This window comes from Capricornis sumatraensis, chromosome 7 (assembly GCF_032405125.1).
Source record: "Capricornis sumatraensis isolate serow.1 chromosome 7, serow.2, whole genome shotgun sequence".
NCBI lineage: Eukaryota > Metazoa > Chordata > Mammalia > Artiodactyla > Bovidae > Capricornis > Capricornis sumatraensis.
Genome location: NC_091075.1, coordinates 73,233,705 through 73,244,577, shown reverse-complemented (window position 1 = coordinate 73,244,577; position 10,873 = coordinate 73,233,705). Strand labels below are relative to the sequence as shown.

The 10,873-nt window shown below is 43.2% G+C and overlaps 1 non-coding gene across 1 annotated transcript; it reads left to right on the top strand.

Annotated features, from left to right (window-relative positions):
* Positions 1 to 9,861: 9,861 nt before the first annotated feature.
* TRNAE-UUC (transfer RNA glutamic acid (anticodon UUC)) lies at positions 9,862 to 9,934 on the top strand. The gene has a single exon. It is a non-coding gene; the product is annotated as a tRNA-Glu (tRNA).
* Positions 9,935 to 10,873: the final 939 nt, after the last annotated feature.

Genomic DNA, 10,873 nt, shown 5'->3' with positions numbered 1-10,873 from the left:
TCTGCTTCTGTTAGGTGCATACCATTTCTGTCCTTTATCAAGCCCATCTTTGGATGAAATGTTCCCTTGGTATCTCTAATTTTCCTGAAGAGATCTCTAGTCTTTCCCATTCTGTTGTTTTCCTCTATTTCTTTGCACTGATCACTGAAGAAGGCTTTCTTATCTCTTCTTGCTATTCTTTGGAACTCTGCATTCACATGCTTATATCTTTCCTTTTCTCCTTTGCTTTTCACCTCTCTTCTTTTCACAGCTATTTGTAAGGCCTGCTCAGACAGCCATTTTGCTTTTTTGCATTTCTTTTCCATGGGGATGGTCTTGATCCCTGTCTCCTGTACAATGTCACAAACCTTATTCCATAGTTCATCAGGCACTCTATCTATCAGATCTAGGCCCTTAAATCTATTTCTCACTTCCACTGCATAATCATAAGGGATTTGATTTAGGTCACACCTGAATGGTCTAGCGGTTTTCCCTACTTTCTTCAATTTAAGTCTGAGTTTGGTAATAAGGAGTTCATGATCTGAGCCACAGTCAGCTCCTGGTCTTGTTTTTGTTGACTGTATAGAGCTTCTCCATCTTTGGCTGCAAAGAATATAATCAATCTGATTTCGGTGTTGACCATCTGGTGATGTCCATGTGTAGGGTCTTCTCTTGTGTTGTTGGAAGAGGGTATTTGCTATGACCAGTGCATTTTCTTGGCAAAACTCTATTAGTCTTTGCCCTACTTCATTCTGTATTCCAAGGCCAAATTTGCCTGTTACTCCAGGTGTTTCTTGACTTCCTACTTTTGCATTCCAGTCCCCTATAATGAAAAGGACATCTTTTTTGGGTGTTCTAAAAGGTCTTGTAGGTCTTCATAAAACCGTTTAACTTCAGCTTCTTCAGCATTATTGGTTGGGGCATAGACTTAGATTACTGTGATATTGAATGGTTTGCCTTGGAAACGAACAGAGATCATTCTGTCATTTTTGAGATTGCATCCAAGTACTGCATTTAGGACTCTTTTGTTGATCATGATGTCTACTCCATTTCTTCTAAGGGATTCTTGCCCACAGTAGTAGATATAATGGTCATCTGAGTTAAAATCACCCATTCCAGTCCATTTTAGTTCGCTGATTCCTAGAATGTCGACGTTCACTCTTGCCATCTCCTGTTTGACCACTTCCAATTTGCCTTGATTCATGGACCTGACATTCCAGGTTCCTATGCAATATTGCTCTTTACAGCATCAGACCTTTCTTCTATCACCAGTCACATCCACAGCTGGGTGTTGTTTTTGCTTTGGCTCCATCCCTTCATTCTTTCTAGTTATTTCTCCACTGATCTCCAGTAACATATTGGGCACCGACTGACCTGGGGAGTTCCTCTTTCAGTATCCTATCATTTTGCTTTTTCATACTGTTCATGGGGTTCTCAAGGCAAGAATACTGAAGTGGTTTGCCATTCCCTTCTCCAGTGGACCACATTGTGTCAGACCTGTCCACCATAACCACCCATCTTGGGTGGCCCCATAGGGCATGGCTTAGTTTCATTGAGTTAGACAAGGCTGTGGTCCTAGTGTGATTAGATTAACTAGTTTTCTGTGATTATGGTTTCAGTGTGTCTGCCCTCTGATGCCCTCTTGCAACACCTACCATCTTACTTGGGTTTCTCTTACCTTGGGCATGGGGTATCTCTTCATGGCTGCTCCAGCAAAGTGCAGCTGCTGCTCATTACCTTGGACGAGGGGTATCTCCTCGTCCCCTCCCGACGTGAATGTGGAATAGCTCCTCTAGGCCCTCTGGCATCGGCGCAGCCACCGCTCCTTGGAGGTGGGGTCGCTCCTCCTCCCTGCTGCCGCCCCTGGCCTCGAGCGGGGGTGGCGCCTCTCAGCTGCTCCTGCGCTGTCGCAGCCTGGCACTCTCAGCTGCTGCCCCTGACCTCAGACGTGGGGTAGCTCCTCTTGGCCGCGCTCTTTAAATATAGAAATGATCTAGATTTTGCCTGATTTCTGAAAGACCCTGACTGCAAAAATGAAGCTCCAATTTTGTCCATCCTTGCAATAGATATTGCTAGAGCAGCTTTGATGATTTCACTATCCAGTAAAGTAGTCAAACTTTGACTTCCCAGGAGAATAATGAATGGTTGTTTACCTCAGCTAGCCCACTTTGACCAAGGGGAAAAGACCTATAAACTTGCAATTGCCTTGCTGTAATGAATAGTTTGGGTTTGCCCAGTTGCTCAGCGGGTAAATAATCTGCCTGCAGGGCAAGAGATGTGGGTTTGATCTCTGGGTCAGGAAAACTCCCTGAAGGAGGGCATGGCACCCTCCTCCAGTATTCTTGCCTAGAGAATCCCATGGACAGAGGAGCCTTGCAGACTACAGTCCTTGGGGTCGCAAAGAGTCAGACATGACTGCAGCAACTGAGCACACACACACAATGAGTAGTTTGCCGGAGATGTGGAGAGAGGGAAAAAAGGAAATCTGATTTAAGAGTTGCGACCTAGTCAGAGAGACAGTTTGATATATATGGAGAGAAGGGAACAAGCGTTTGGACTGAAGGAAGAATAGATGAGTTGCGCAATTAGTTTGAAAAAGCCCCTGTCCCCAGAGCTGACTAATTTGACCAAGCTTGTGTGGTAGAAAACACCTAGTAAGTTACCTGGAGTTTCACATTGCCTGGCTATTGCCTGGTGATAGAGATTGGTAGTGTCTAGAAGACCAAAGGTAGTATTTGCTTTTCATCTAAATAGTGGGTCACCACTTGGACGCAGAGGCTTTGACCTGCATTGTGAAGAGCAGGATTATTGCTCACTGTGACCTTGGCGGTTGCCAGCTCAACTTTGGTTTTTGCCTCCATCAGTTGCCACCTCTTGGGATTGTAAATATTGACACTCACCCTTAGAGAAATCAATACCTGCATATTAGCCTCCAATTTCATACATCGATGTGCAGATCTGAGGGCCTCGGGTGAATAGGAGATGACTTCAGCATTTGAGAATGCTGCCTCAGATCTGAAGGCTTGTGGATTCGCATTTCCCCCAGTGATCCTCAGCTTCATGACATGACTTCTATCGCTGTTATCTTTCAGCAGTGTAGCTGCATGCAGAATTTTGGCAGAACTGCTTTGGAAACCAGCAGACAAGAAAGCAGGATCTGCTTTCTCAGAGCTCAAAATTAACTTTCTCAAATTTGATAGAGTAAATTCTCCAAAATAATTCATAAGATGAAAAAAGAAAATTAACTCTCCGATCGAACATGTGTTTAGAAAGGTGATCCCATGTCTCTTTGCGTACATTGAGAGATGGGGTATCCTGGGAGAGCTTTGCCATCCTCAGTCTCAAGTCAAGTGCCAAGTCAATCAGATTAAAAGTGAATGATTCAAATCGTATTATCGCAGATATACTTGTAATATATAATCAGTCTGGCTGGTGTACTTTCCTGTAGAAGTGAATGATGTTCTGATGAGAACTGTATCTATACAACTCCCCAAACAACCAAACTTTTGAGTCAACTCTTTTCACTGTGTGAACAAGACTCCTGGGAGTGATGAATAGGAGGGGATCTGGTGGTTTTATTCACATGGATACCGATTTGACCTAGATCTGTGCTCTGTTGCATAAACTTGAGTGAGGCACTGTACCAGGTGAGAAACCACCTTACCTCCAGCTCCGTGAGACCGCTGAGGAAAAGGAGGAAGCGCCTAAGGTTATATCCAAAAATAACTGACAAGCCTCTTAGCCTTCACTCTGTGGTTCCAGGATTGTTGTGCCCTCAGGTAAAGTTGGCAGAGGTATGATTGGGTTGGGTAGGAGAAAGCAGTTCCGCAACATCCCTCTTGGTTTGAAATCCTACACGAAGATCAGCACTGTCTCTGCAGGAACCCTGAGTGCATCAGTGGTGACAGGACCCAGACCTGAGGTGAAAGATGGCGCCGCTGGGGAAGTTTGCTGGAGCTGTAACTGGGTTCTGACTCACCCAGGTGCTTGGCTCTGATATAATCAGAATCTGCCTTTGTCTTTTAAAGCTGAAGTATAGTTAATTTACAATATTAGTTTCAGGTGTACAGTATAGTGATTCACTATTTTTGCAGATTATACTCCATTACAGGTTATTGCAAAATAATGGCTATAATTCCCTGTGCTACACAGTATATCCTTGTTGCTTACCTATTTTATATATAGAAGCCAGTATCTGTTAACCCCATACTTCTGTTTTTCCCCCTCCCTCCCCCTTTGGTCACCACGAGTTTATTTTCTCTCTGTAAGTCTGTTTTAGAATTTGCCCTCCTTTTAAACTAAGCCCACCTTGCTTTCCACCTCCTCATCCACACATAAGTTAGGATGCTTTGATTTTCAAACATTTTAAATTAAAAGTATCTGTCCATATTTTCAACATTATAAAAATGATTAAGTCCTCATTGGAGAAACTTTGGAAAATATAAAACCATACAAAGAAAAGAAGTCCCAGAGATCCACAGTCACCAAGCAAAGGCAACCACTGTTTATATCTTGGTCTTGTGCTATCAGTCTTGTGTATGTGTGTGTACATATATTCCAACCTTAAAGGATATTTTGAAATAAAGTTCACACTCAAACTAAAGCCAAGGTGGGTGACACTCAAGTATCCATATTTGCAGTTAAGACCTAGGGCCACCAGGGTCTGTGCCTGGGCCATGTGATGCCACTGAGGAGGCCGTTATGGATCTAATTTACAGTTTGGCTACACCAGGCAGCTTGTGATAAGCACAGCATGTTTGTTTGTCTTTGATGGATGCCAGGTGGCTTGTGGTCAGACAATCTTCCTTCGGCAGCCCCAGCACTTTGAATCCACAGAGCCAGCTTGAGGCCCTCCCCCGGGGCAAAACTTGGCCCACACAATAGGCCCCCACAACAAAAGGACGGTCACGGTGGCAGCGGCACCAGGAAGAGGACAAAGAAGCAAGTAGGCAGAGAGGAAAGAGGAGGAAAGCTAGGGAGGGCACAGGAAATGCAGCCAACGAGGTGTTGGGGCGGGCCGACTGGCTTTTCTGTTGTGTTCCAGGGATTGCTCTGAGAAACCCTGCTTAGTGCACTTTTCACTGGATGACCTGGATTGAGTTTCAGAATGAGTGCAGGTGGTGTGCTGAGTTTAAACATCCCCCGCACCCAACCCCGAGAGCTGTCAGCTTGTGAGGCAGTATCCTCTTGGAGGAGGATTTGGTGCGGGCTGCAAAATTAGAAGCAAGAAATAACCACAAATAAGAGAGTGCTAGTGGCCAAACATTTTTCGATCCTGGCATGGGCTGTGAAGGCCATGTGTGTTTATGTCCTTCTCCAGCTGGAGCTGAGAAGAGGCATCTCCAGAATGTTGGCATCCAGATGCCTCGAGAGCATGGCCTGTGATGGGGTAAAGGCAGGGACATATCAGGGAATGTCTGCTGGAAGGTGTTTGAGGCTCGCCTTGAAGCTGGTGAAACATGCTGTATAACCCAGAGTTATCTCCGTACTGGGCTGGGCTAGCCATAGAAGGAAGGAGCTGGAGAACCCCAGGCTTAGTCATTTTTCCTCCTCAGCTTTTGCTGGTTGTGAGACTGGAATGTGACATTGTTTTCTGATAGGGTCATAATTTTAATAGCTAATCATTTTCTTCTCTTAAAAAAAAAAAGTCCCTATCATAAGAGAAAGAAATGTGCTCAGTCATGTCCTACTCTTTGTGACCCCATGGACTATAGCCCACCAGACTCTTCTGTCCATGGGATTCTCTAGGCAAGAATACTGGAATAGGTTGCCATTCCCTTCTCCAGGGGAATCTTCCCAACCCAGGTATCCAACCCAAGTCTTTGCCTGCATTGCCAGGTGAATTCTTTGCCATCTGAGCCACCCAGGCAGCCATAGAGAGAAATTTGGATGTTATAAATAATTAAATTTTGGTTTTGCAAAAAAAAAAAAAAAAAGACACCCCCAAAACAAGTTCCCATATCAAAATATGGGAAATGGGACCAGGTGGTTGGTGGTGAATCCTTTAGAGGGTAACCTGGACTGAGAAGTCAAAAGGAGGTTGGGGACTCATGGCCCACTGCTCTAGAGAACTATCCCCCAGTCAGGATGGAATATATTTCGTAAAGTTTCCCCAGGATCAAACATTAGACCTGAATGGCAGGTCAGTTCAGACACTGGGTGAGCAAGATACAGGAAGAGATTAAGTCACAGAGCCTAGGACAGGGCTTCCCAACTTCCTTGAGGGTATGAATTTCTTTTTCAAGTTTCAAAATCCTTCAGACACCTACAGGAGAGTGTGAATACCTATTGATTAAGAAAACTAAGGGTGATTCAAAAATTATTAAACATATGATGAACTATGGACAGAGGTTCATGACATTGTACAGGAGGCAGGGATCAAGACCATCCCCATGGAAAAGAAATGCAAAAGAGCAAAATGGATGTCTGGGGAGGCCTTACAAATAGCTGTGAAAAGAAGAGAGGCAAAAAGCAAAGGAGAAAAGGAAAAATATAAGCATCTGAATGCAGAGTTCCAAAGAACAGCAAGAACAGATAAGAAAGCCTTCTTCAGCGATCAGTGCAAAGAAATAGAGGAAAAGAACAGAATGGGAAGGACTAGAGATCTCTTCAAGAAAATTAGAGATACCAAGGGAATATTTCATGCAAAGGTGGACTCAATAAAGGACAGAAATGGTATGGACCTAACAGAAGCAGAACATATTAAGAAGAGGTGGCAAGAATACACAGAAGACCTGTAGAAAAAAGATCTTCACAAACAAGATAATCATGATGGTATGATCACTCACCTAGAGCCTGACATTCTGGAATGTGAAGTCAAGTGAGCCTTAAAAAACATCACTATGAACAAAGCTAGTGGAGGTGATGGCATTCCAGTTGAGCTGTTTCAAATCCTGAAAGATGATGCTGTGAAAGTGCTGCACTCAATATGCCGGCAAATTTGGAAAACTCAGCAGTGGCCACAGGACTGGAAAAGGTCAGTTTTCATTCCAATCCCAAAGAAAGGCAATGCCAAAGAATGCTCAAACTACTGCACAGTTGCATTCATCTCACACGCTAGTAAAGTAATGCTCAAAATTCTCCAAGCCAGGCTTCAGCAGTATGTGAACCGTGAACTCCCTGATGTTCAAGCTGGTTTTAGAAAAGGCAGAGGAACCGGAGATCAAATTGCCAACATCTGCTGGATCATGGAAAAAGCAAGAGAGTTCCAGAAAAACATCTAATTTTGCTTTATTGACTATGCCAAAGACTTTGACTGTGTGGATCACAAGAAACTGTGGAAAATTCTGAAAGAGATGGGCATACCAGACCACCTGACCTGCCTCTTGAGAAACCTGTATGCAAGTCAGGAAGAAACAATTAGAACTGGACATGGAACTACAGGCTGGTTCCAAGTAGGAAAAGGAGTACATCAAGGCTGTATATTGTCACCCTGCTTATTTAACTTATATGCAGAGTACATCATGAGAAACGCTGGACTGGCGGAAGCACAAGCTGGAATCAAGATTGCCAGGAGAAATATCAATAACCTCAGATATGCAGATGACACCACCCTTATGGCAGAAAATGAAGAGGAAATAAAAAGCCTCTTGATGAAAGTGAAAGAGAAGAGTGACAAAGTTGGCTTAAAGCTCAACATTCAGAAAATGAAGATCATGGCATCTGGTCCCATCACTTCATGGGAATAGACGGGGAAACAGTGGAAACAGTGTCAGACTTTATCTTTTTGGGCTCCAAAATCACTGCAGATGGTGACTGCAGCCATGAAATTAAAAGACGCTTACTCCTTTGAAGAAAAGTTATGACCAACCTAGACAGCATATTCAAAAGCAGAGACATTATTTTGCCAACAAAGGTCCGTCTAGTCAAGGCTGTGGTTTTTCCAGTAGTCATGTATGGATGTGAGAGTTGGACTGTGAAGAAAGCTGAGCGTCAAAGAATTGATGCATTTGAACTGTGGTGTTGGAGAAGACTCTTGAGAGTCCCTTGGACTGCAAGGAGATCCAACCAGTCCATTTTAAAGGAGATCAGTCCTGGGTGTTCTTTGGAAGGAATGATGCTAAAGCTGAAACGCCAGTACTTTGGCCACCTCATGTGAAGAGTTGACTCATTGGAAAATACCCTGATGCTGGGAGGGATTGGGGGCAGGAAGAGAAGGGGACGACAGAGGATGAGATGGCTGGATGGCATCACTGACTTGATGGACGTGAGTTTGAGTGAACTCCAGGAGATGGTGATGGACAGGAAGGCCTGGCATGCTGCGATTCATGGGTCGCAAAGAATCAGACACAACTTAGCGAGTGAACTGAACCGAAAGGCATATTACTTGGCCAGCAAGCTATATATTTGCATGTGCTTGTGTTCAGTCGCTATAGTCATGACTGGCTCTCTGCAATCCCATGGACTATAGCCTACCAGTCTCCTCTGCCCATGAGATTTTCCAGGCAAAAATACCGGAGCAGGTTACTATTTCCTTCTCCAAGGGATCTTCACGACCCAAGATTGAACCCATGTCTCCTGTCTCTTCTGCATTGCAAGTGGATTCTTTACCCACTGAGCCACCTGGGAAGGCCCATAATAGCATGCAGTTGAAACCAAAGTTTTAAAGGAACTGTCATAATCACTGCAATCAGACAAATACTCAACCCTCACCCCTCATGGCTGTTCATCCCAGACTCATTGGGTACTTGAAATGGAGCCACAAGGCTTCCTGTCATGCCCTCAGGACTATGAGATTCTTGCTGTAGCTCCACAAGACGTCAGCAGTGTGATGATCAGACTGGTGGCCACTGTCCCAGAGTTAAGTCAGTATTTAAACAGAAAGTCCTACCCAGTGCCCTGGAATATATTCCCCAAAGAGGGTCTGCACTGCACAATTGAAGTTAGGGGGAGCCTCATCCGGCTGGAAAATGAGATTTCCAAGGTCTTCCTGAAACTTTGGGAAAACCTTTCAGTACATCCTGACTTTTGACTCCTGACACTATGTTCTTCACACACACACACACACACACTTCACATAATTGCCCATAGCCCCATGTATGTGATATATCACAAAAGGAATTAAGTCTTGGGGAAACCCATCTTTGTTCAATCAATCACATGCTGGTACTTGGTCCCCCATATATTGATGCTTGGAGGCAAACTGTTTTGGGAGGCCTGGTGTGCTGCAGTCCATGGGGTCACAAAGAGTCAGACATGACTGAGCAGCTGAACTGAACTGAACTGAGTAATACATTTTCTTTCCAATGTGATCGATTCTTTCTGAATCAGCTTGTAACTTCTGCCTTGAAGCCACAAGTATTCAGTATTGCTTTTGAATTAATTTGCATTTTTCTCATCACCAAAGTATCATAAAAAAGTTAGACACGTGTATGTGTCAGACCACTCACTCTGTAAGGTGTCATGCCTTTTTATGCTTACTTTCGGTTTTCGGAAAAATCCTGTAAAATAGGTACCAGGTTTCCCATTTACAGATAAGGCAACTGAGACTCAGAGAGGTAAAGTCACTTGATCAAAGTCTTGCAAAGAACAAGCTGTGGGACTAGGATTCCATTAAGGCCTGGTTAAACCCACAGCCAGTCCTAAGCCAATATGCCTTCTTGAATAAGGAAGAATCTCTATTTTTGAAAAATAATAGTATACAGTTATTCTCTTTTATTTGTGTATAGAAGTTTTAAATCTTGAATTTTTTTGGTGTATTAGGTTGAGTGTGTGAAATTGCTGTTATTTGGCCATTTCCAGCCTATGGTTTGATCTTGTAGTTTCTTTCCTTGTATGAAGGAAAGAGGAAAGAAAGGAAAAAACAAAATATGGAAAAATAGAGAGCAGTAGAAAGACCAAAAAGCAGAGGGGAAAGAAAGAAAGAGGGAAAAGAAGGGCCCTTCCCTGGTGGTCCAGTGGTTAAGACTCTGCACTTTCAATGCAGGGGGCACAGGTTTGATCCCTGGTCTGGGAGCTAAGATACCACATGCCTTGTGGCCAAAACACCGAAACATAAAACAGAAGCAATATTGTGACAAATTCAATAAAGACTTTAAAACTGGTCCACATCAAAAAAATCTAAAAAAAAAAAAAGAAGAAGAAGGTATGAAAAGCTATTAGATTAGACTAGCAAAGCTCTGTAACTCTTTCCTAAATCCTGCTGCCCCTCAGCCTCTTACCCCACAAGCTTGGCTTTCATTGTCCAGAGCCTTTGATCAGCATTTCTACAGTCACCAGACTACCAAGTAATCAACAGAGACCAACTGTATCATATTGTCTTTCATTCTTTACTTTTTTTTAAAACAAGAATTGCGCAGATTTCTAGCCACCACCCCGAGGGGGCGAGAAGAAAGAAAAGATCAGCACAACAAAGCCTTGCATTTATAGACGCCTATAAATACAACTTTCCCCTCCTTGGGGGAAAACACTGGACCAAAACAAAGTGCCCTCAATGTATGAATTTATACAAATGTAAAGTTAGCACACATTGGAGTTTCAGATGAGAAACATGACCTCAATGTCAAAAGAAGAGAGATGAGAAAATAAAAAGTGAAAGAAACCTTTTTTATTAAATAATTAGCTTGGAAGATGATATGAAGTGTTTTCTAAATGAAACCATTGATAGGAGGAAATAAAAACATTTGAACAATTTGATGAACACATATGAATAACAAATGACAAAGCCAGTGAGCGGTTGAAGCCTTCAAATTGAAGTCTTTAAAGGACAAATGTGCTTACCCCCTAATGTTATCTCAGAATCTAAATATGTTCAGCAAGAGCTGGTAGGAGAGAAATGTTCTCTAAAATGATGATTACGATATAGCTATTACCCCTCACCATCAGCATGCAGAATCTCATTTGGCTCTAGCCCAATGTGATACGAAAGAAAGAGGACTTTCTTTTCTTATAGATG